At 41.8% G+C, this 27,203-nt stretch overlaps 1 long non-coding RNA gene across 1 annotated transcript; it reads left to right on the forward strand.

Moving 5' to 3' along the window:
- Positions 1-12,337: 12,337 nt before the first annotated feature.
- LOC118239354 lies at positions 12,338-12,832 on the forward strand. The gene is made up of 2 exons (XR_004771243.1): positions 12,338-12,442; positions 12,751-12,832. It is a non-coding gene; the product is annotated as an uncharacterized LOC118239354 (long non-coding RNA).
- Positions 12,833-27,203: the final 14,371 nt, after the last annotated feature.

Genomic DNA, 27,203 nt, shown 5'->3' on the forward strand with positions numbered 1-27,203 from the left:
GCTACTTGAAGTAGGTGCTCAGCCTGTACTCTAGATCTCTAGAAAAACAGAAAGTACTCTTACCTGCTGCTCCATCTCTTCTGTTACACCTTTTTTCTTCTGATATCTTATTTTATTTTATTTTTATAAGACATATTTATTATTATTCCTTACTGAAGTGCACTCGTTTTCAAACAAATCACTCTGAAAAAGATTCTGGAAAAGAAAACACTATCAGTAATTTTAATTTAACAATTATAATTTAATGATTGTATGCAGTTTCTAATGTATTCTGTGGATTTAGAAAAGAGACAGAAATACTGATGAAGTGTTATTAAAAGAAGAACTGAATGGAATGAAGCTTACCATAGTACCATTCCTAGGAACTTTGTTAGCATCAGTTTACTGATAGTCAATCTTGTCAATTTATTGGATTTGTGAAGCAAACTCCTCTGTGTGTCTGTGATGGAGTTTCCAAACACAATTAGAGCCCAGCCCTATGATCCAATCAGTGCATCAGTCTCTCAATAGATTCATATTGTGATGTCATCACTGAGGTGGTAAGGGCATTAAAGGTAGAGCCTAACTTGATACAGGTATCTCGAGCCACATCTTTAGGAGATATATCTTGTCCTGCCCTCTTCCATTGCTTCCTTTCCTTTCCCTCCTAGCCTCCATGATGTGCTCATCATACTCTTCTTCTCCTGTTGGACTGATATCTCAGGAACTATGAACCAAAATAAGTCCTTCTTCTCTCTGATGTTTTGTCTCAGTGGCTATAGAAGTTCATGGTTGATAAAATTTAAACAGAAAAGACACAAACAATACTTACACTTATTACAACAGAAAAGGAGTCCTGTCTGAAGGGAGAAAACTAAAGTCCTTTGACACCATAAAGATCTCATCAGCATCTGTCCTATTTACCTGCACACATTATCATGTTATCTGTACTCTGGTTCCCCAAAGTGCCTACTTATTCTGGGATGTTTTCTGCGGGAGCACACAAGATTTATTCATGAATAGACTGTTCAGAGAAGTGTGGTGATCGCATTCTTCCTGCTAGTCGAGCTAGCGGATGGGACACATGAGCTAGCCTTGGCCAAGGGCTCAAGACATTGCATCTTTTGAGGAAAATTTTCTCAGCTTTCACATCAACCAATTTTGGAGAGGCCCTAGCTCCAGTCTCCTTGTTAGATGGCAAAAAAACAATTTCTTCTGTGCTTGAAATAAGTTGTATGGGGAGTTTCTCTTTCTTGTAGCTTGTCTACAACCAGAAATCCTCACAGCTCATACTATTTCACACCGGACGATTGGAAGCGGGCGTCTGGTCCCCCTCGGCGTCGGAGTCACCGCCAGGCCGGCAGGTTTTTGGCACGAGCGTCATGGTGTCCCAGCCGAGTTCTTCTTGGAAAAAGAAAGAGGAGAAGGGCAAGAACATCCAGGTGGTGGTGCGATGCAGGTAGGGAGAGGCTGGTACCAGTCCAGACGTGGAGGCTTCGCTCTCGGGCTCCCTCCTGCTCCGTTCCTGAGAGCACTTTGTTTGCATTTTCGGAAGGAATCTCATCAACCCGTTTCTAGGCTCCCCGGGATTTGTTTCATACAAATGGTACCCGGTTGAGATCTAAATATAAATGTAGTATATTGTAGTTAAAGTTGATCTTAAATTTATATCAATAAATCAAAACCCATTCATTTTATATCATCCCCCCTTTTTCTTTAGAGATTGACTATAACAATTAATTATTTATAACCAACTCCCTTTAAATGAAAACAAACATTTTAAACAGTATTTTGGGAATTTGGGTGTAGTATTTTATACTACTTTCTGCTGATTGGGGGCGCTGGTAATCTTATGGGGATCCTGAGAAAATTTAGAATTATGGTTAAATCTTGGCTGTAGTAGTTTGTGAGGCTGCATCATCTCAGTTGGTTGCCTTGCAGCTGTTTTGGTTCATCCCTCTCATTGAAGAACTCTCAGGGAGTCTTATTTAATCAAACCATATTAACCTGGAAGGAATCCACAGCTTCTCATCTTCTGTGGTAAGAAAAGCAAAACTTCTTCCCCAAAGCAACATATCCTTAGAATCAAATTTTGAAGTAAAGATACCTTTAAGTTGGTTTAGCTTAGCAGCTCTGGCAATTAAATGTCTCTCAGTAGTTAGCTCATTAACACAATCCAGCCTCTGTGTTTTTTCCATGTTTACATGACCCATTATAAGTTTTTTAACTCTATTTCTCCTTTAAGGACCCCAGTTTCAAAAAAAAAAAAAAAAGGCGCCGGGCGTTGGTGGTGCATGCCTTTAATCCCAGCACTCCGGAGGCAGAGGCAGGTGGATCTCTGTAAGTTCGAGGCCAGCCTGGTCTCCAGAGCGAGTGCCAGGATAGGCTCCAAAGCTACACAGAGAAACCCTGTCTCAAAAAACCAAAAAAAAAGGACCTAATTTTATTATCCTTAACTTTTTATTATTATTATTATTATTATTATTATTATTATTATTATTATTATTAATATTATTATTAGGTTTTTCGTGACAGGGTTTCTCTATGTAGCCCTGGCTGCCCTGGAACTCGATTTGTAGACCAAGCTGCTTCTAACTTACACGGAGATCCGCCTGCTCCTGCCTCCCAAGTGCTGGGACTAAAGGCTTGCACTACCACCTCCCGGCCCTTAATTTTTTTTTTTTTAATTTAGGACACTGAATATCCTCTATGGTCTCTCTCCCAAGTCCATGCACACTTATCAAATACACTGTTTTCCATTAAGAGGTTTTTTTGTTTTGTTTTGTTTTTGATTTTGTTTTTTCGAGACAGGGTTTCTCTGTGGCTTTGGAGGGTGTCCTGGAACTCACTGTTGTAGACCAGGCTGGTCGAAAACTCACAGAGATCTACCTGCCTCTGCCTCCCAAGTGCTGGGACTAAAGGTGTGCACCACCAACGCTGGGCTAGAGTTTTTTTTTTTTTTTTTCTTTGTCTGAATCTTATTGTGTATCTGAAATCCTTTTCTGACCAGGAGATTTTTTAAAATGTCAAGCCCTTGTGGCTAGTATCAAAGCAGCCGATTTGACAGTTGGTTTTACCCTGCTCAGCTTTTCCACATGGCAGAGGTAGCAATGAGCGCCACACTTACCCACCTCCCCCAATGCTGCTGTCAGGTAGTGTGTAGTAGCCTGTGCTTGTTTGTCCTGTTTGGTCCCGTCATTGTGTCCGTGTCCCCTTCGCCCCCCCATAGTCTCCCCCTCCCAGATACTCCAGCGGATTCCCTTTCCTCCACCAGTTAGTCCTGAATATTTACTAGTTTTAACTTGTATGTGTATAATCATTAAGGTTCTCTACCAGCTACTTAAGAGGCCGAGGCAAAAGGATTGCCTAAGCCCAGGAGTTGGAGATCAGCCTAGATGTCTAGTATGATCCTGTTTCTTTAAAGGGGGGGACGGGACGGGACAGGACAGGACGGGACGGGACTGGGGATGTATCTCTGTCGGGAAGTATTTACCTAATGTGCAAGACTCTCTCTCTCTCTTTCTCTCTCTCAAGAAAAATGTGAGAACATTCATAGTACCTGAGAACAGAAATAATTATATTTCTTCCTTTCCAGTTTGGAAGTCTGTTGTTTTTCTTGCCTAATACTCATGTTTGAGCCAGGGGGAGGTAGTGGCACACGTCTTTAGTCCCAGCACGGGGGAGGCAGAGGCAAGAGGATCTCTGTGAGTTTGAGACCAGCCTGGTCTACAAGAGCTACTCCAGGACAGCCTCCAAAGCCACAGAGAAACCCTGTCTTGAAAAACAAAACAAACAAAAAATAAATAAAATAAAAATGAAAAAAATTACTCATGTTTGCGCTCCCAATTGCTATGTTGAACAGAAGTGGTGAGAGTGGACATTGTCTTTGGTTTTTTTTTTCTTTTCTCTTTTAAAAAAGATTCTTATTTACTTGTGCATAGGTGTGTGTGTATGTGTGTGTGTATGTATGTATGAGTGAATGTCATGTGCCCTGTGTAAATGTGTTCTGTTGGAGGTCAGAAGAGAGTGTTGCATCTCTTCTGGAGATGCAGTCACAGGCAGTTGTGAGCCCTGACGGTGCTGGTGTAAGAATATGAGTCTTTCCTATAAAATACTATAGGACTGTGTTTAGAACAAGGGATTCAAATGCTTTTCTCTCCCAAGTATATCCCCCCATAAGCTTTTGTTTATTCAAAAGTCCTGCTACAATCTTGGATTAAAGTGGTTGGCCCCTTTCCTTTCTCAGGGGATTTTTTTGTTTGTTTATGTTTGTCTTTCTAGACAGGGTTTTTCTGTATAGCTTTGGCTATCCTGGAACTTACTCTATAGACAAGAACCCTCCTGCCCTTGCTTCCTGAGTGCTGGGACTAAAGGTGTGCCACCAATGTCCAGCTCAGCTGATTCTGAAAAAACTATCCATTCTTGAAAGGCTGTGAGGTCAGACCCCAGCCAATGGGGAAAAACATAGAAGCTTTCTGTCTCTTGTGTGTTTACTCTTCCAAGTACAGCCCAGTACTCCTCTTGATAGGAGTAAAGTTTTACCTTGTCCAGACTCTTCAACTGGAGTGGTAATCTCTGTGTGACCCCAAACTTAATTTCTAACCCTATGAGATAAACTCAGGTTCTCTGGAAAAAGCTTTTAGTCTTTGACCATGGAATTTATTTGCTGAGGGCGAGTCTTTTCTTTTTAATTAATTAATTAGTTTTTTTTCCTTGGTTTTTCTAGATAGGGTTTCTCTGTGGCTTTGGAGGATATCCTGGAACTCACTCTGTAGACCAGACTGGCCTCAAACTCGCAGAGATCCTCCTGCCTCTGCCTTCAGAGTGCTGGGATTAAAGGTGTGTGCCACCGCTGCCTGGCTTCTTCTTTAATAATTTATTGAACTTTATTTTATGTGCATTGGTGAAGGTATCAGGTCTTCTGGAACTGGAGCTACAGACAGTTGTAAGCTGCCATGTGGGTGCTGGGAATTGAACCTGGGTCCTATGGAAAAGCAGCCAGTGCTCTGAGCCTTCTCTCCAACCCCATTTTTTAAATTAATTTATCAGTACCTAATATATTTATTTGGTAATGTCTCTTCCAACTATGTTAAAGGTTTCTGGAGAAAGATTTGGTTATATGCTTAGGGTTTTTTTTTGATACAGGGTTTAATGTGCTCAGTGGCCTCTTTCTTAAACACCTTAACTTTCTGCCTCCTCTTCCTGAGTACGGGGACCATTGGTGTATATCACATGTCCACTGTATGTGGTGCTGGAGAGCAGATCAAGGGCTGGGCATATTAGGTAGGCAAGCACTCTTATCAACTAAGCTACAGCCACAGCACACCTTTTTTATTTTTTTATTCTTGTGTGTGTGTGTGTGTGTGTGTGTGTGTGTGTGTGTGTGTGTGTGTGTAGATGTGTGCATGGAAGTTCAGTGTCCCTGGAGTTCAGAACAGGCTGTTGGATCCCCTTGAGCTGGATCTGCAGGGTTGGGTGCAGTATGGGCTCTTAACTGCTGAGCTATCTCTCTAGCTCAGTTTGTTTTCTGAATTTTGTTTTATTCACTAGTTTATTCCTACTTTTATCATATAATAAATACATAATGAATATTTGTGGAGTGACAGGACTTTAAAATTTTTTAGAAATCTTTAGTGTCCTTCCCCCTTACCATTTTTCTTGAAGTTTTTTTTAAATTAATAATTTATTTAACTTTATGTGCATTGGTGTGAAGGTATCAGATTCCGTGGAACTGGAGTTACAGACAATTGTGAGCTGCCATGTGTGTCCTCTGGAAGAGCAGTCAATGTTCTTAACCTCTGAGCCATCTCTCCAGCTCGTCTTGAAGTTTTATATTTCTGTACTGAGGCCCCAAATTGATTATTTTGTTAGAGTAATCAGCAGAACCCTTGTAATTTTCAGTTAGAGAAATCCGGGCAGGAAAATAGTAGCTTGGAAATGCTTTTTTTTCTGGTAGCACTGACAGACTCTAAAGTACATCTTGAGAGTTTTATAATTCTGTTCCCCCAACCCCACAGCTGGCCTGTACCTTGCTTTATAGACAGGCTGGCCTGTACTTCACTGACTCTTCCTGTCTCTGCCTTCTGAGTGCTGGACTTAAATGTCAGCCTGAGTTTTCAGAATTTTTAGCAATGTGTGATCTATATAAATTTACTATTACTCTGTCCTGACAATTTGAATGACATTCTTTCTGTACTTAATTTCATATCCATCATGCAAGAAAGTAATACAGAGATGCTGGGAATAGTAGACTAATTGGAAAAGCAAATCCATTATACTTGGTACTTTCAGCTTACCTCAATATATGTTGGTTTTAACTTAGTTTTTAGTGAACTCTTAATAATAATGTACATTCCTGTTGGTAATATGCATTGTGTAGCTTCAGTATAGTGGGAAAATAACAGCATTGCTGTCACCCATGAGTAAAATTTCCTAAGATCACAAATTGTTCTTCTGGCCACTCAATGATATGCCAGTGATTTAGGTATGGGGAAATAAGTTAAGGTATGAATCATAAGTAAATATTGCCTTGGTTGCCTAGCAATGAGGGGAATCGATTCTTTTGGCTCAGTTATATAGTAAGCATATAAATATGTTGTGAATGCTGCTCTGTGGACTGTGGTTTTTTGACAGGGATTACATGGGAGCTAAATTGATAATGTTATAGTGAGACTGTTGACTTATAAAGGTTATAGTCCCCAGAAATAAAATAGGTTGTTTTAATTTTCAATTTACTTAGTTTTTTTCATCATTTCTCTTGGGATGAAATTTATTAGGTAATATAGCTTGACATAGTGCCAAGCATAATACTTGGTACTAGGGATATAATAAACTAAACAAATATCCTAGTCTAAATTTTGTTAACACTAATGGGTGATTATGAGAGATGACCTTTAAAAGGGAATGTGTTAGGAACCTGCAATAAAAATAGAATGTGCCCTTATTTATGGGAAGAAGAACACAGCAGAACACCATGAGAAGGAACCCTGGGTTTCATTTGGAGACAGGTGCATGGCAGGCATACTGCCAGCTGAGCTTCCTCTTGTTTGTTTAGTAATTGGTTGGGGGCATATGTAGAGGACATACGACAGCTTGTGGGAGTAGGTTCCTTCCTTTCACCATGTGGGTTCTGGGGATTGAGTTCAACTTTTCAGGCTTGGTGGCAAGCACCTTTACCCACTGAGCTATCTAACTCTCCCACCCAAACCTGCCCTCCCCACCTTTAAAAATGTATCTTTGTGTGTGCACGCATGTGCAGACCTGGAACTGACCTTGAATATCTTGCTTGATGGCCCAGGATCTCTCAAAGAACCCAGAGCTTACAATTATGTCTGTTCTAGCTAGCCAGCTTGCCCCAGAGATGCCTGTCCTTGCCTTAACAGGTGACTTGGACACATTTCGCTTTTATTTTTTTTGTTTTTTGTTTGTTTTTTTTCTTTTTGAGAAAGCAAAACTATTTTTATAGGAATAGAAAGCAATTTGGACCCCCCCCAGTAACAGATAACATTGGCATGGATAGAAGAAAAAAGAGAAACAAACAACCAATCAAACATCAAAACAAGCTGGAGGCAAGGTACAGGCAAGTATCCCAATAAACTTAGAGAACAAAACTGCAAGGTAGTAGGAGAAAAAGAAGCTGTTTACAAGTATTTAGAAGAGATCAAGTTATTATTGTTTTTCTCATCATCTTTTCTCAGACATCACAGGCAGCTTGGCTTCTAAGTGAGGACTGGTGATCCAAACTTTGCACGTCACTCTTGGACCACAAGTACTCTATTCACTGAGCTATCTCCTGAGCTCGTATGAAATAGTACTCAAACCTAGGCATTTCGTTAGAATGAAGACCAGTGATCTCTTCTGCTTGGTCAGTGTAGCACTTTGGTGCTTGTTTCATCATTTGAAAAATGAGGATGGTGTTACTACTAACTTCAGGTTGAGAAATTAACACCGTGAGTTAACATAATACTCTTGGAATAGTTGTGCTGGGTGGGCATTGGACCAAGAGCCTCACATGGCCTACATAAACACTGTGCTACTTAACTATATTTGCACTCTTTTTTTTAGACCAATTTTACTAAATTTCCAAAGTTGCACTTAAACTCAATCTGTAGCTCAGGTCTTGACCTTGAGCTTCTCCTGCCTCAACTTAGTAGCTGGGATTCCAGGCCTTTGACAACCATTCTTGAGTCATTAATTTTGTACACTTATTATTTTGTGCCAGATAACCTCTGGAAGACTTATAGATTGCATATAAATTTGATGTTTTTTCTATAATATCATAACCTCACAATCACATTTTAAGAATATTGGAGAAATGAGCTGGGTGTAGTAATACATGCTTTAATCCCAGCACTTTGGAGGCAGAGGCAGGAGGATCTCTATGAGTTAAAGTCAGGACTACCGAGAGACTTTCCTCAAAATAGACAGACAGACAGACAGATAAAGTGAGAATAGAATTCTGAAAAAGATATTCTTACATTTCAAATTATGTTAGCCTCTATTCTAAAAAGTGGTTAGAATTGGAGCTGGGGATACATACAGCTCATTTGGAAGTGCTTACCTAGCATGCACAAAAGCCCTGGGTTTGGTGTCTACTTCCTCATAAACCCAGCATGGTGGCACACATTTATAATGTTAGTACTTAGTGGGTAGAGGCAGGAAGATCAGGAGTTCAAGGCCAGCCACTGCTTCAGAGTGAGTTTGAAGCCTGCTTGGGGTATCTGAGGCCTGCCTCAAAAAGATAGAAGATGAGGGAGAAAGGAATTGCTAGAAGAATTATGTTTTACCTATCTTTGAAAACTAATTTTATTTCTGGGGAATTGAAGCCTTTGATTCTACTGTCTGCTTTATAGTGTCATTTCCTCATTTAATCCCTATAAACAACCTCATATTACACATTATCCCCCCCTTTTTTTTGGATGTTTTAAGACTGGCTTTCTCTGTGGCTTTGGAGGCTGTCCTAGAACTAGCTCTTGTATAGACCAGGCTGGCGTCGAACTTAAAGAGATCCACCTGCCTCTGTCTCCTGAGTGCTGGGATCAAAGGTGTCCGCCACCACCGCCCAGCTGTTTTTTGGTTTTTGTGTTGCCCTGGCTGTCCTGGAACTCACGCTGTAGACCAGGATGACCCCGAATTTAGAGATCTGCCTATCTCTGCCTCCCAAGTGCTGGGATTAATGGTATGTGCCACCATCGACTGCCCAGCTACACATATTTTCTGATTAATGTAGTGAAGGAAAACATTACCATTTAACTTGTTAACTAAAAGTTCCTAACTTTAACTTTATGTATTTATTTTTACAGACCATTTAATCTGGCAGAAAGGAAAGCTAACGCCCACTCGGTAGTAGAATGTGATCATGCACAGAAAAAAGTCAGTGTACAAACTGCAGGATTGACTGACAAGACCTCAAGGAAAACATACACTTTTGATATGGTACTTACTTTCTTCTATCATTCACTCATATAAAGTAATTCTATGGAGAATGGTATACATCTGAACCTTGTCTTCAAGTTTGTTGAGCTAAGTTCTAGTGGGCAGAATTATTACCATGAATGATATGTTTTCAGAGTTTTTCTCTCTTTTTTTAAAATAGGTGTTTGGAGCATCTATGAAACAAATTGATGTTTACCGAAGTGTTGTTTGTCCCATTCTAGATGAAGTTATTATGGGCTATAACTGCACCATCTTTGCGTAAGCAAAACAACTAATTTTCAAGTTGATGAGGTTTAGATGCGTGTATTTGTTTTTGATTTAATACTTTTTGAAATCTCGACAGATATGGCCAGACTGGCAGTGGAAAAACTTTTACAATGGAAGGTGAAAGATCACCTAATGAAGCATATACCTGGGAGGAGGTATTTATCATTTATAATGACCTTTTGTCTTGAGTGTGGCAAAAATTTGGCTAACTAAAACCTGGTTATGGATCTCTGTTGAGATGCAGATCAGTGAACCACGTCAACCATGAATCTAAGTTCTTTATTGTACTAAGGTACAATAAATAGTGCTTCAGTAAAATTACTGATGTATCAGAAATATATGGTCTCAATGGGAGAGATAAGCCCAACACATACAATACAGTTAACTGATGGGGTCTATTTGCTGGGTGGTGATGGTGCATGCCTTTGATCTCAACACTCAGGAGGCAGAAGCAGGAACATCTCTTGTCTCCCAGCCTGGTCTACAGAGTGAGTCCCAGAGCAGCCAGAGCTGTTACACAGAGAAGGCCTGTATCAAAAACCTGATAGCAACAACAACAACAACAATAATAATAATAATAATAATAATAATAAAGTGTGTGGGTTTCCTACTTAGACTCAAAATAGCAGGAGCAGAATATAGTGCCTCCCACTACCACCCTGTCACCCTGTTTTATCTGTAGGCTTTAGTGTTTCAAGACCTGTAGTGAGTACCTAAAATAGTAAATAGTAAGTTATACCATGTCTTTTCTTAATGTGTACCAATGACAGCATCTAGTTCATAAGTTTGGCCTAATAAATTGTTTTTTTTTTCAAGACAGGGTTTCTCTGTGTAGCTTTGGAGGCTGTCCTGGAAGTAGCTCTTGTAGACCAGGCTGGTCTCGAACTCACAGAGATCCGCCTGCCCCTCCCTCCTGAGTGCTGGGATTAAAGGTGTACGACACTAAAGCCCAGCATGATAAAATTTTTATCAATAATAACTAACAATATAACAAAAAAGTAACAATATTTTGTAATATGTTATTCAAATACAGTTTCTGTCTCAATTTTATTATACTGGTCTTTGTCACTTAAATGAACTTTACATTTTTCTCTTTGATATACCCAAGTTGCCAGAATCACTCCTATTTGTGCTTTAGGTGATAGTTTAAATATTTGTTTGTTTGTTTGTTTTGTTGTTGTTGTTATTTTTCAAGACAGGATTTCTCTATGGCTTTGGAGGCTGTCCTGGAACTAGCTTTTGTAGACCAGGCTGGTCTCAAACTCACAGAGATACTCCTGCCTCTACCTCCCGAGGGCTGAGATTAAAGGCGTGCGCCACCAATGCCCGGCCTAAAATTATTACTATTACTACTACTATTATTACCACTGTTTTGGCTTTTTGAGGCTATAACTCAGGCTGGTCTAGAACTCATATTAAAGCCTTTGGATTCGTAATAGTTGTTGTATCTCAGCCTCTATAGTGCTGGGATTATACAAGTAAGAGTTACTCAAATATTTAACACTGTCCTATCAGAACTATGGATTTGATAACCAATAGCACTACCAAGTAACTAACAAGCAGGAAGCATAGATGGTATAGACACATATAGTCAAAGGGGTAATTCATGTTCCTGACATTAAGCTGCATTATTTCATTGTGCTACCCACTATTATGTCCAGTTTTAAATTTCACAGCTGTTTATTTGTGGATTTTCCATTTAATATTTTTTAGACTGTGGTTGACAATAGATCAGACTGAAGTGACTTTACTTTTAGTTTTTAAGTTGCCTTGGCATAGTTAGCCCTCAATATCCACTGAGAGGGGTTGATTCTAGTACACATACATACACACCAAAGTCTGAGGATGCTCAAGTCTTTTTCATCAGATGATAGACTATTTGTACTCAGGTTAAATATATCCTTTCACAGCTTAAATCATTAATATAATGCAATACTATGTAAATAATTATTGTACTATGTTTTGAGTGGTGGGTGTTTGTTTTGAGGCAGGTTCTTAATGCAGTACAGGTGAACCTTAAAATTGCTATGTAGCTGAGGCTGGCCTTGAACTCATCTTCTCTCTATATCCTAAGTGTGGCAGTTACTGGCATGCACTACCACACTGTGCTTTTCTTAAGGGAATGTTGACACAGGAAAATGTTCAGTACAGATAACATTTTCTTCAAGTATTTTTTGTGATTGGTAGAATACAGAACAAGTAGATAAGAAAGGTTAACTGGCTCATATTGAAATACAGTATAAGCCAGGTGTGGTGGCCTGTGCCCAGAATGCTAGTGCTTAGGAGGCTGGGTTAGGAGAATTGCAGATTTAGGGCCAGTCTAGGCTCTAAAGTCAATATGATGGTGTGCATCCATAATTCCAAATACCCCAGAGGCAGAAGGACCTAAAGTGTGGGGCCAACCTGGGCAATTTAAGGGAGATTCCTGTATCTAAAAGGGAAAATAGTGGTAGAATACCTGCCTCAATCTGCAGTATTGCAAATACAGTAATAAACTATGAAGGAGGGCTTTGTCATGTTTTAACTGTTGTAGTAAATGGAATTTTGAGTTTAATTCTTATTAATATAATTTTAGGATCCTTTGGCTGGTATAATTCCATGTACTCTCCATCAAATTTTTGAGAAACTTACTGATAATGGCACTGAATTTTCAGTCAAAGTGTCTCTGTTGGAAATCTACAATGAGGAGCTTTTTGAGCTTCTTAGTCCATCTACCGATGTCTCTGAGAGGCTGCAGATGTTTGATGATCCCCGGAACAAGGTAACTCAGTCTAGAATAAAGTTTCTGAATTTTAATGTATAAGTCTTAAAAGTCAGTGTACTTTAGCCGGGCATAGGTGGTGCACACCTTTAATCCCAGCACTAGGAGGCAGAGGCAGGCAGATCTCTGTGAGTTCGAGGCCAACCTGGTTTCCAGAGCGAGTGCCAGGAGAGGCTTCAAAGCTGCACAGAGAAACCCTGTCTCGAAAAACAAACAAACAAACAAACAAAAAAAAAAACAAAAAAATATTAAAAGTCAGTGTACTTTTTCTTTATAAAGTAATAGATATTCTTTTAATATTTGATCAGAGAGGAGTGATAATCAAAGGTTTAGAGGAAATCACAGTGCACAACAAAGATGAAGTGTACCAAATTTTGGAGAAGGGGGCAGCAAAACGGACAACTGCAGCAACCCTGATGAATGCCTACTCCAGGTAACGGAGCTGTTTCCTTTGCTTTATGAAAAATCTGGAGGCATAAAATCAGGACAGGTTAGGGAACTGCGTCATAGTGTAGATTTGGTACGGCAATATTGGAAGATTGTGGAGGGAAAACAAAGATAAGTTAAACTAGTGCAGAAGAAGTAAAAGTTTTTTAGGGGGGGGGCGAGTTTCAAGACAGGCTTTCTGTGTGTGACAGTCCTGGCTGTCCTGGAACTTGCTCTTTAGACTAGGATGGCCTCAAACTCACAGAGATCCTCCTGCCTCTGTCTCCAGAGTGCTGGAATTAAAGGCGTGTGCCATCACCACCCAGCTCCTAAACTACTTTTTTAAAGTGGCTTCTTAGGCACTGTTATACAAGTCTTACTGAAAAAAAATCCAATGGTCTCAATAAAAGGAATTCACATGTTAATTTTCATTCTTTTGTGGAGTTTTGTTTTTGTTTTTTTGGTTGCACTGGGAATTAAATCCAGGGCACATGTTAGGCAAACACTTGATCACTTGAGCTTTAGAAATTGTGATTAAATCTTTGTTTTAAAATGATTTTACATTGGTGTAGACACACAGATAGTCACTAACTCTGGCATTCATGAAAAGGGAGGCAGGAAAAATTTCTCTAAATACATTAACCACCATGTCTGGTTATACATTTTTTTCTTTCATATTAAATAAAGATCACTTTTTGTAAATAAAAAATTAACTCAGTCTTCCCAAGACAGTTAATATTTAAACTTAATTGCATTCATTCCACAATCTTGGAAACTGGTGGGTAGGTCTGAGATGGCTCAGTGGGATAAGATGCTTGTCATACACAACCTAGCTCCTGGGTTTGATCACTGAAACCCACCCACCTAAAGTAGAAGGAAAGAACCAACTGCATGTGGCATGTGCCCTACCCCTTATTGTGTATATAGCCAAATCAATCAATGCATAATAAATGAAATATTTTTTAAAGTTAAGTCAATGGGTAATAATGGGAAGCATAAGATATATAGAACTTAAGTGTATAGTTTGTTTCTCCTTGCACCCTCCCCTCTTCTATGATTTAAATAACTTTTATAAAATAAGAATTTTTAAAGGTACAAGGAAGAAAATGAAAAGTTACTATATTCTCTACTGCTAATGTCTTTAATAAATTCATTGAGGTTCTGGATGGGAGCCATCTGCTCTGAGACACTCCTCCTTTTCAGAGGGGCCTGGAAATTCTGTTGTGTGTGTGTGTGTGTGTGTGTGTGTGTGTGTGTGTGTGTGTGTGTGTGTGCAAAGTAGACATGAAGCTTTATATCCCAAGCTGACAGCTTGCAAGGAGTAGCATAGAGCAATGACACCTGAATCTCAGGCGATATGTTTTGTTTTTTGTTTTTTTCAGGGAAGGCACCTCCCAGTGAAGAGCAACCATCCAATTCCTTGTGAATGCATCTTCACTCTAACCAACGTCAACATTGTTTCCCCTCAGAAACAAACCCCAAGTTTAGATCTCAACCTGGTACCATTTGTATGGAACGAATCCCAGGGAGCCTAGAAACGGGTTGACGAGATTCCTTCCGAAAATGCAAACAAATCGCTCTCACGAACGGAGCAGGAGGGAGCAGAAGAGCGAAGCCTCCACGTCTGGACCCGTACCAGCCTCTCCCTACCTGCATCGCACCACCACCTGGATGTTCTTGCCCTTCTCCTCTTTCTTTTTCCAAGAAGAACTCGGCTGGGACGCCATGACGCTCGTGCTGAAAACCTGCCAGCCTGGCGGCGACTCCGACGCCGAGGGGGACCAGACGCCCGCTTCCTCTCGTCTGGTGCGGCCGCGGCCTGCAGGACCGAGGCTCGCAGCTCAGCGTCTCCGCGGTGCACGCAGGCCTGTTGTCTTGGCCACCGTCCCGCCACATACACAAAGACAGACAGACAGACAGACAGACAGACAGACAGACAGACAGACAGCCGGAACCTCCCAGCTGGCCTCTGCACCAAAACCAGCAACGATTCGGCGCCTCAATTGGAAAAAAGAGTCGAGTGATGGAGCCAATAGCAGCGCGCTGCGCCGCGCAAGGCGTCATGGGAGGCTGTGTCGTCACTGCGGCCACGCTACGGTGTGGCTGAAGGGAAAATGGTGAGGGCTCGCGAGTCGTGGCTCCCTGTCCGCTTTGCGGAGCGTGCTGGGAGGAGAGCCGCTGCTGGCGGGCGCCGCCGGCCTTCCGAGGCCCCTCGCTTTCCGTAGAGGTGACACACGCACGCACGCACGCACGCACACACACACTCACACACACACACACCACACACACACGGGACCACACCTCCTTGCCATCTGCTGCCTCTGCTCCTGCACTCACTCTCTCTCATTCACACACACACAGGCTGCTGCAGCAGCAGCAGCAGTGGCAGCAGAGGAGAGGGCAAAGGAACACCGTGGACCCCTCCCAAAACAAGCACCACTGACACACAGCTTCCCCCAGAGAACTACCGTCCCCATCCCATAGGCGCCTGGCATACACAGCACCACAGGCACAACCTCTGACTCCTTGACATCCTAGCTTGCTATGGCTTCCACAGGGGACCAGAACTGAGGAGGCTCAGGGAACTGAGGAGGCCAAGGCTGCGATGGGGGCAAAGGGGAGGCAGGAGCTGAGCATTGCGAAGAAGCCAAGGGAAAGGCAGGGGCGAACTTTGTTCAGGGTTAACATGGGAGAACACGAAGATGACCACCCGCCACCAAGGCACCCAACACACATCTGAACTGAGGGAGATGGAGGGACCACGAGGGGCCATGAAAGCTAACCCCCAGACAGGCAACCCAGAAGAGTGCACTGAGGGCGGGGACTATTGATCGTCAAGCTATGCTCAGACAGGCATAGCCCCTGGAGGAACCCTGGGCCGCAAGTGCGTTCAAAGTGTTGAGGATCAATGTCCTCCAATTCACATTAATTCTCCCTGCTAGCTGCACTCTTCACCAATGCAGGAGCCTAGTGATCCACCTCTGAGAGTCAATGTTTTGGATGTGGGAAGAGACGAACTTTAACCAATGGTACCTGACACTGTCACAGTCCCCACCACTGTCCCCCACTGCAGACACTTCCAATGGACACAGGAGGGAAGGGGAGGATGAAGTAGGGGTTCACCTCAGGCCAGATAGCTAGACATAGAAGAAAGAGACAACACAAACTCTAGAGAGGGTCGGGACTGGGGAAAAGATGGAGAACGACTCAGGGCCCGTGACTGGTGATGCACCAGGCAAGCAGGGCACCCGTGGCAAGCCGAAAGGGCACCCAAGGGGTGCTCCCGGCCCAGACCAAGGCGAGACCCGGGAAAGGCTTTGTCCACTGAATGAACTGGAGTCCCAGACAGCCCCCACCAGAATCCTCCCCATGGGCCATCTGCCCCCCTTGAACCCAGGGACCGAAGGGCTTCTCCCACCCCTGGGTTCTTTAAACCTACTCACTGGAAAATGATAGCCAGGTACCAGAAACAACACCCAATACCAGAAGACATGCACCAAACCACACTGGCTTCACCACCACCATGCCTCCTCCTCCCCCTCTGAGCACAACAGAACCAGGGACACACCTCCTGGTGAGAAGAAGGTATATGTAGGCTCAGTGCCAGAGCACCCCCAACCCTGAACTCTCCTTAATGATCCTTCTGCAGGTTCACCTGCAGGAACCTTGTTGGGACTTTTACTTCCTAAAGATAGCCAAGTTCGACTTCTACTCAGCACGCAACCAGGGCCATGGGCAGACACCTTCAGGGCCAATCTGAGGGCTTCACCTAACCACCCAATTGGTAGTAGTGACAGGCAGTGTGTACAAAGGACAGGGACTTAATTAATGCAAGCTTATGACCTGCACTTACTGGGAATTCCTCATTCATGGGGAATAATTGCAATTCCTGATCCCTGTCACGAACAGGGTTCAATGGGTTACTCGCTCCTGCTGGCATAGAGTAGGCACACGCTGAGCCAGTCAGTGTAGTGTGCATGCAGCCTCAGACATCTAAGGGCATCACACACCTGTTATTGCTCAAGCTCAGGTGGCTGAATGCCACTTGTCCCTATAAGAAGTTGGGTGATGCTAACTGCTAGGGGGTCACTTAACTAGTTAGCATGCCAGAGTCTCCTTCCTTATTGGAATTAACCAGACACATCGCTCCACCAAATAAGAACAGACATGCACCACCACCCATGGATTCAAGAAAGAGCGATGAATCCTGTCCATGTCTGGTCCGGGTGAGTTCTCCCATGTTGACTCAAATTAAGCTGCAGGCTCCTCTCCTAGTGGTGAACTTCCATCAATTCCTTTAAGTTTCAGCTTTGCAACCATACTCCCCCCAAACACAAACACTTAGGTTTTCAGGAAGTTACTCGGAGGGTCATGGGAATAACACCACTGCATCTCCAGTTGGCTTTGCTTGTGGTCGGAACTACGATGGTATCTGATCATCTTCGAACCTCCCACTTTCTTAATTAATGAAAACATTTTTGGCAAACGCTTTCACTCTGGTCTGTCTTGCAACCGTCCAAGAATCTCAACTTTATTGGCAAAATAGGAATGCCCCAAGCACCCCTCTTCATTATGACCTCAGTTCTGAAAACCAACAAAATAGAACCACTCCATCTGCCAAAAACTACACATTGATGTTTACAGTTCAGAGCAGTAGCTGCTCACAGTTTGTATTTCCATTTTATCTCTTTTTCCATCATCCCTTAGGACCAGATAGATCACGATTTCCTTCCATGTACCTCAGGATGGCTTTCTAATACATAGGCAAATGTTGTGGGGCATCATCCTGATTCTTTATCATGTATGCTTAACACAGAGAAACAAGCATTTTGATGCTCCACAGGAAAGTGGTTTGAATTACAAGACAAGCTGATCAAGGAGTATTTCTATATTCTGCACATTGGTCATGCCTGTGTGTCTTGGCCTTTAAATATTTGGTCCAGTACTAAGCATATTTTTTACTAAAAGTCATCTTTATATCTGGGAAAGAGAAGACAACTTGCAGAGATCAAGAGACCAATTGCCACTTACCCTGTGAGTTCTCATAATGCAACTCAGGTTAACAAATTTGGTGACAAGTGTCCTAACTCACCAAGGTATCACAAAGATGCCATTTCCTTTTTCTTTATTGATTATGTTTCAATATGCTATATTCTCTATTTTACAATATGAATTACAGAAACATTTGAGTTTTGAGCATTGTGGGTTGTGTCTTCTTGCACCGTTAAGGCTGCTGGAAAGGATTGCACTCTGAAGTCAATTTAGGCATGTTCAGGTTTCCAGGTCAGCCTGGAATACACAGAAAAAAAATGGTGTCAAATAACCAAAAAGAAAAAAAAAAGGACACACTTGACTTCCATGCCTTTCTTCTGCTCTTGCTGTTATTAATACTTTAATTTTCTGAATTATATGGAATGTTCTAGATTGAGTTCCAAATGAGAAATAAACATCCTGGGCTGGTAGGATGGAACAGTTGGATAATGGTGCTTACTCCCAAACCTAAGATTTGATATGTGTCATGACCTATACGGTAGAAAGATAAATTGACAGCTGCAAATTGTCCTCAAACATACATACACACACACCCAACATCAGCAGCAACACATGTGAAACTTTTTAAAAATCAAGATGAATAGATGGACTTTGCTCTACATTTCATAAGTGAGGTAATTTTTACTATCTCCCCTTTTGTAGTTCAATGACTTGAATGTGATGATATCAACACTTATCTATTGATTTTTCTTTACTTTTTCACTGAATGGAGGGATTTGAATATTGTTTGTGTTGGGATTAGGATCTACAAACATTTATTTAGCACATTTGCAATCATGTTGCTTTGAGTTATTGAAGTCCCCAGCCCTTTGATTGTCAGTGACTTTGTTGTCTAGGCACGTGCCCTGGCAGGACACTGTTCACTGTTATTTTGTCTTCATTTTCTAACAGACCTGAGTGCCAGGGTATGAATCTGTTGACCAATGTTCCTACATTTCAGTCAATCAAAGAATTTCAGGATTGCTGTCTGGATTCTTTGATAGAAACATGCTCAGTAGTCAAGAACATCTATAACTTTTGAAACCTACCTCAAGTCTGTCTTCCACCTGGATGCCTCTTGCATGGTTTTTGGACAGCACTACAGGGAAATCATTCACTCCCTTACAGAAATGCCCTTTCTTAGTCAGTGCACTCATCTACTAGACTCCAATGCACTATACCCTGTAGAAATTTAGTAGAAAGATCTTGGGCCAGGATGTGAGTTCTGACATCTACAGTCAAATTGTATAGTATTTTCCCATTTTAAGTCTGTGGCAAATTTGTTGATAATTCTGCATGGTGTGTTGACTAAATGCATACCTGTTAATTATGGTCTATACATACAAGTCAGGATAAGAGTAATTTTTGATGGGTCAGAATACAAAAATTATTTATGTTCTGTGACCACTAGGTGGTTCCACCAATCAAGGAAAACAATGTGGTTACTCTTGCTGGCCAATCAAGGATCACCCAAAGCCTTGAGTTGCACATAAATGAACATGTGCACTTAAACATAAATGTGTGCATAAATAAGTAAGCATCTAATGAGTCCTCCTAGTGAAACAATAGTGAGAAAGTGTCTTTCTGCATAGAAAGCCATGCATTGAGTTGAGGAATTCTGACAAGCATGGTATTGAAGTGATAAAGCAAGAACTTCCAAAGGCAGGTGCTTCTGCTGCTAGTCTCAATGGCCAGGCTAAAAAGCTGTCTGCTTATTACTGTAGGAGAAAGACTTAACTCCAGGGAGAAATACAATAACAGTTATACAAGACAGCTTTTCTTAGGCTGTGACACTATCAGAATCTCTAATCCCTCCAGGATCATCAGGTTAGCAAACTTCTGTCCAGTCAGGCCACTCAGAATTATTAGTGAAGCAGTCACAGAATTAAAATTAGGGAAACACACTCTCACAGTGGACATGACCAGTGACTTCTGAAACCCTGGGGACTGCAGCCTGCTACCACTAAGTCACCAAAGCAGCTTATAAGATGACCATTTAGTATGTACCTCTCAACACACATACACACACACACACACACACAGAAACACACACACACACACACACACACAGAAACACACACACACACAGACACACACACACACACACACACACACACACACACACACACAGAAACCCATAGTCACACACAAACACATATGTATGTGCACACATGTGTATTGACATCTACAAACATATGTCCATACAAATCCCTGCTAATATTCCTTGTATAGCTTTCTAAATGTTTCTATTTGGAACAAGAACATTCCAAGCTAACTAACTGCATTAATGTGAAAATAATGTCACAGTTACGTGAGTCTCCAGTTTTTGTGTACAATGTTAATCAAATCCCCTTTCATGTATGTTTTGCATTCTGGCTGAATCTCTCCATGCCATCTGCCCAATGTTCCCCATTGATATTTACATTTCAGGTCAGTTCCTGCACAAAGTTTGTATTTCCATTTTCTCTCTCTTTCTATCATCCCTTGAGGCCAGAAATAGATCTTGGTTTCCTTCCAAGTACCTCAGGATAGCTTTCTAATACATGGGCTAATGTTGTGGGGCCTCGGCTTGATACTTTATTCTATATGCTTAATACATACCAACAAGAATTTTGATGCTCCACAGGAAAGTGGCTTGAATTACAAGCAGTGTTTAAAGGAGTATTTCTATATTCTGCACATTGGTCATGTCCATGTGTCTTTGCCTCTTTAAGCATTTGGACCTCTAGTCAACATATTTTGTTACTAAAACTTCTATACTTTATTAGATTTTCTTTAAGTGTTTTATTATACTCTATTTTTATATAGTATGTACATTAATACTCTTCTTAAGCCTGTTGCACATGTATCTGGAAAAGAAAGGACAACTTCCAGAATCCAGAGACAAATTGTCACTTACCATGTGAGTTCTGGGAGTTGTACTCAGGTCCACAAATTTGGTGGCCAGTGCCTTTACTAACCAAGGCATCACACAGACCCCATTATCTTTATTGATTATTTTTCTATATGCTCTGCTTGCTGTTTGCAGCATTAATTACAGATCTATATTTGAGCTTTGGGCATGGTGCGTTGTGTCTTCTAGGACTTGTAAGGCTGGTGCAGAAAGAGTCGAGTCTCAAGTCACTTCAGGGCATGTTTTGGTTTCTAGGTCAGGCTGTAATACAGAGAAAAAGGAGGTCACAAATAACCAAACAACAAAAAAAGAAGAACACATTTGATTTCCATGAATTTCTTCTCCTCTTGATGTCTTTAATGCCTTCATTTTCTGAACTATATGGAATTTTCTGGATTGAGCTCCAAACTAGAAACTAACATCATGGGCTGGCAGGATGGATCAGTTGGATAATGATGCTTACTCCCAATCCTCAAGAATTGATGTGTGTCAGGAAACACATGGTAGAAACATAAATTGACTGCTGCAAATTGTCCTCAAAAATACACACACACACACACACACACACACACACACATACACACACACACACACACACAATGAGACAGACACTCAAACGAAACATGTAAAAATGTAACATGTAAATATTACAACAAATATGTAAAACATGTTACAAATCAAGTTGAATAGATTGACTTTGTTCTACTTTTCATAAGTGAGGTAATTTTTACTATCTCCCCTTTGAGTGCAGTGACTTGAGTGTAATGATATCACTTATTTATTGATTATTTTACTTGTTCACTGAATGGAGGGATTTGAATCATTTTTGGCTTGCAATTAGGTTCTATAAACAGTTACTTAGCACATTTGCAATCATGTTAGTTTGAAAAAATGAAGACCCTAGCCCTGATTGTTAGTGTTTTGTTGTCTAGGCAGGTGTACTGGCAGGACTCAGTTCACTGGAATTTTGTCCTCTGTCTTCAACTGAATTGAGTGTCCAGTTAGGAATCTGCTGACCACTGTTCCTACATTTCAGTCCAATCAAGAATGGGGGGATTCCTGGCTGGATTCTATGAGAGAACCATGCTCAGTTGTCAGGAACATATATCCATTTTTCCCTGAAGACCACCTCAAGTCTGTCTTCCACCTGGCTGCCTCTTGCATAGTTTTTGTACAGCACTACAGGGAAATTCCTTCACTCCCTTCCATAAATGTCCTTTCTTAGTCAGTGCACTCATCTACTAGACTATTATACACTATACCATCTAGAAATGTAGTAGAAAGTTCTTGGGCCAGGATGTGAGTTCTGACATCTACAGTCAATTGGATAGTATTTTTCAAATTTTGAGTTCAGTGGCAAATTTGTTGATAATTATTGATGGTGTGTTGATTAAATGCATACCTGTTAATTATGGTCTACACATACAGAGTCTAATGACTCTTTGTAATTAAAAATAGTGTTAATGTGTTTTTGTGCATAGAAAGCTGTGCATTGCCAGGCATTGTGGGCCCACTCCTTTAATGCTAGCACTCAGGAGGCAGAGGCAGTCGGATCTGTGAGTTCGAGACCAGCCTGGTCTACAAGAGCTAGTTCCAGAACAACCTCCAAAGCCACAGAGAAAACCTGTCTCGAGAAACCAAATAAATAAATAAATAAATAAATAAATAAATAAATAAATAAATTTAAAATGATACCAACAATTGATGTTTTAGAATCATAAAAATATGCAGAAGAACACTTAGCTATAATGAACTTGAAATACAAAAGGCACTTCCCTGATCCAGAGAATGCCAGTACTAAGACACTGCATGACTTTGTCCTATGTAATATATTACCCAATCAGTACAGTTTTGCAAGCCCCTGAACTGACTTAACTATGTCCACCTGGATTGTACACATCTGGACAGGAGAGTTCTCTCTAATTAGAAATTAGTATTTGTATACTGCCGGGTGGTATTGAATACTGCTGAGCAATGGAGAGGCAGAGGTATGATGATCTCTGTGAGTTTGAGACCATCCTGGTCTACAAGAGCTACTTTCAGGACAGGCTCCAAAGCCACAGAGAAACCTGTTTTGAAAACCCAGGAAAAAAAGAAATTGAATACTCAGTAGTTCAAGCAATCCTCCATAAAATGTACAGCATCAGTTCTGTCTTTTTCATTTCCATGGAAACAATTAATGCATGCAGGAAAACTGTGATACAGAAAGTCATTCATCATAGCTCATCCGTAGTTCTTCATGATGCAGACACCTGCGTCTAACTTCCTCCAACTTGAGACTGTGATTCCTACCATCTCATTTGTTTGCCCCTGAAGTGTACACTGTGCACTGTTTCCTGCTCTTCTGTTCTGAAGGGAAAAACCATGCTTCAAACATAAGTCCTTTCCCTGGTCTGCAATGGACAAAGCACTATGTGACTCAGACTAGTACTTTTAAGACTCTGTGGTGCTGCAGACTTTTAATTCAGTATTTAGGGTGGTTTGCCAGGATAACAAGAGCAATGAAAATATCCTGTGGGGCTACAGACATGGTTCAAATCCACTCAATCAATACACGATACCTTGTCACAAAACTGCCTTGCAAAAGACTGGAGATGGGTCTACACCCTGCCCTCTGTCTGGCGGCGGGTGCCCTAGCCTCAGAACCCTCATCCAGTGGTTGATGGAAGCAGAGGCAGACATCCACAGATACACAGTGAACTGAACTCTGGAACTTAGTTGTAGAGAGGGAGGAATGAAGATCAAAGGGGTCAGTATCAGGTTGGAGAAACCCACAGAAACAGCTGGACTGAACAAGGGAGAACACACTGACCCCAGATGCAGTCTGGGAGGCCAGTACAGGACTGATCCAGACCCCTGAACATGGATGTCAATGAGGAGGCCTCTGCACTCTCATAGGCCCCTGGTAGTGGACTAGTATTTTTCCCTGGTGTAAGAAGGGAATTTGAGAGCCCATCCCATGTGAAGGGATGCACTCTTGCCCTGGACACATGGGGGAGGGCCTAGGCCCAGCCCAGGATGATGTGATGGATTTTGCAGAGCCCCCATTGAGGGCCCTGCCCTGCCTGGGGAGTGGAGGGTGGATGGGGTGGGGGGTAGGGTGGGGTAGGAGGGGTACGGTTGAGGGGAGGGAAAGGGAGAAGGGATTGACATGTGAAACAAGCTTGTTCCTAATTTGAACTAATAAAAAAATAAATATAAAAAAAGAGTGGAGATGCAGCAATTCTGGAATCAATATACCTTTATGGCAGATGAGGGGTTAATGCTCCTTGTGATCCTGTAATGGTCCCTTGAGCAGCATTTAGAGGCCTGCTGTTTTAGTAGAAGACTAGGCTTTTCTGCTGGCTTTAAATCAGGGTTATCTCCTTTGTTATTGGAATATAGCTGGATAAACCTGAGGAGCAAACATTTACATCTCATCATATTGGATTATAACCATCATGGTTTGCATACTACTTGTCTTTGAAGAATTTGAGATGCAGTCCTCCATTTCCTAAATTCTATTTTCTGACATAATTAACCAGTCCCCTAAGAACTGGTTAATCTGTATAGTATAATTTCTACTGCCATTGTATCTATACTTCAAGATCACAGTTTAGCAGTGGAGTGTTCCTCTACTAAGGAAATATTTTTTACAAGATCCACATAATTAACTCCAAGTGTATTCAAACCATAGATAATAATCCAGACAGTGGTTGTGTATGCCTTTAATCCCAGCGCTCAGGATGCAAAGGCAGGTGGATCTCTGTGAGTTTGAGACTAGCGTGGTCTACAAGAGCTTGTTCTAGGACCGTCTACAAAGCCGCAGATAAAACCAGTCTCAGAAAAAAAATAAATAAAATTACCATAGCTATTAAACTTTCAAAGTGTAGAAGTTCTGGGAGACACTAAAGAGACCAGAGTTTGGCAAATCTGTGCTTCATAGTGACATGACAAGCACTAAGGGTGCCTGCATTTAACAGTGATGTCAACAAGGATATTTCAAAGCACAGTTGCAATCCCAATGCTCTGCACAGTTCCAGCCATCACAGTGAAGATACTCAGTCTGCCAGCTGGCCCAGATAATTGAAAAGACCATTCAGGACACTTTGGATCACATGGGAATAAACTGGAGCATACAGGACCATTAGCATTATGCAGGATAATTAATGCAAGACCAGGCATGAATATGGCAAACTCTGCATCTGTCCACTGACTCCCACTCAGGCATGGGAGGATCCTCCACACTGGCTCCCTTGGCACTTCTCCCAGTCTGGGGACAGTAGCCCCAAGTTAGCCATGTTGTGGCTTTCCAATTCCTCTAAGCTCAACTCCCTGCAGCAGCACTCACAGCACAGCAATACTGACCACAAGAAGAGTTTTCTACAAAGACAAGCCTGGAGATGACAGCAGGAAGGACCCAGAACTTCTGTCTGAGTGATTGCCTGGAGGGCATGATTGTCTAGTGACACCTGAGTGACAAGAGATTCTCCCATAGGATTACACTGTGCTTTAAATAGTTCCTGATCCTGTCTTCTACCCCAGACAAAGAGCTTTTCTACATCAGCAGAGATAATCATATCAATAGCACTTGCCCCAGGCTCCAGTAACATACCCTGCTACCTTCCTGATCTCCAAAGGCACTTACTCTTCTCTCTTCTGAAAACAAAGTAGCTAGCAAACTTTTACAGCCCTCTACACTATGTGGAGTGGAGTGAATTTCTGTCACACAGGTGAAAGAGTAGCCAAAATATTAACAACTAAAGAGAGATTTCAGGAAACAATAGGAGAGTTTTGTTATGTGGCTTCACACTGAGGTCAGATGAACTGAACTTACTATTCATAAAGTTGCAATGGGGACGTCAGAAAACCAGGAAAGAAAATCAGTAACTAGATCACAAACAAGAAAATAGGACTTTCTCCCATCAGAAAGTTGGATGATGCCTCCATTGCTTTAGGAGTTATATTTCTGAAATTCAGAGAAAAATGTTGACAAATGAATAGTAATACAGAGTAGTCCTCATGGACAGTTGAATACTTGGAGAAAATGGAGCAAGGAAAATGTGTTTATAAGCACTATTGTTAGCCAGCACAAATTACTCCTTGCGGAGTTGAAAAAAAATAAAAAACACAACTCATGGTTCTCAACAGTGCTGGTAGAATGATTCACTACACATATGTGGAAATGGATTTATTAGAATGTGTAAGCAGCCTGTAACCAGGCAGGCAAAAGCCTGCCAAAAGGAAGATTGAGACAGAAGCTTACAAAGGCCTGGCAGGAGAAAAATTAAAGGAAAGGGAGCCATTGTAGATAAGAGTGAAAATGTGTGGTGTGTGGCAGTGTGTGACTAGCAATATTTAGCAAGCTATTTAAGTGACCAGCTTAGAACTAGCATTTTAGACTGCACCACGATTCTATGCCTTGGAGCTCCCCTCCACTAACCTGAGACAACCAGTCCATCAAGCTGAGTGCTTCCCTTTCTGAAAGCCAATACCATGACACTGGGACCTCAGGAGACTGAATTCAGAGGACCAGAAGTTGTGAGCCCTAACCTGCAGGCTGCAGCAGGAGATGTAGTCCTGCTGTGAGCCTGTTGTCTGTGGTTCTTAGGATTGTTTGCTTATGCTTGTGTGGTACTTTGACATAAGTGTGAAGTAAAATTTACATATTAAAAACTAACTCGCTAAGTCTGTCATTCCACCCAGGTCAAAACCGGAAAGGGCTCCAGACAGTTTGCAGGATTCAGTCTAGGAAGAGCTCTGAGGAATGTGCTGGGGATAACTAATTTATTTGGCAACTAGATAGGACTGGCTAGGTAGAGTAACAAATTTAACTCCCCAGCAAACTTGTTCATCCAAGCTGTATAGCAACGCCTTCAAGGTACCACCACCCCAAAGGCAACCACAGTACACAGGCCAAAAGCCAAAATAATGTGGGAAGAGTGGGTGGAAATCAGGGACTGAAGGCTTTCCAGAAACACCACCCTCCCTGTAAGGAGACTTGTAACCAGGCAGGCAAAAACCTGGCAGGAGGGAGATTAGAATGGAGGTTATAAACAGGAAGGCAAAGTCCTGGCTGAAGAAAGATTAAAGAAAAGGGAGCATTCGTCCACTATGCAGCGCAGCCATTGTAGATAAGAATGAGAATGTGTGACGTGTGGCAAAGTGTGATTGGCACGAGTTAGTGAACTATTTAAGGACCAGCGCAGAACTGGGAATTTTAGAGTGTACCATAACTTTATGTCCTGGAGCTCTCCTCAGCTAACCTGAGACAACCAGTCTATCAAGCTGAGTGCTGCCCTTTCTGACCCCTAGTCCATGACACTGGAGACTTGCCAGCCTGAATCCAGAGGAGAGGAAGTCCCTAGCCTGAATCTGTGGGCTGCTGCAGGAGAGGTACCCCTGCTGTGAGCCTATTGTCTGTGGTTGTTA

This window comes from Cricetulus griseus, chromosome 9 (genome assembly GCF_003668045.3).
Source record: "Cricetulus griseus strain 17A/GY chromosome 9, alternate assembly CriGri-PICRH-1.0, whole genome shotgun sequence".
Classification (NCBI taxonomy): domain Eukaryota; kingdom Metazoa; phylum Chordata; class Mammalia; order Rodentia; family Cricetidae; genus Cricetulus; species Cricetulus griseus.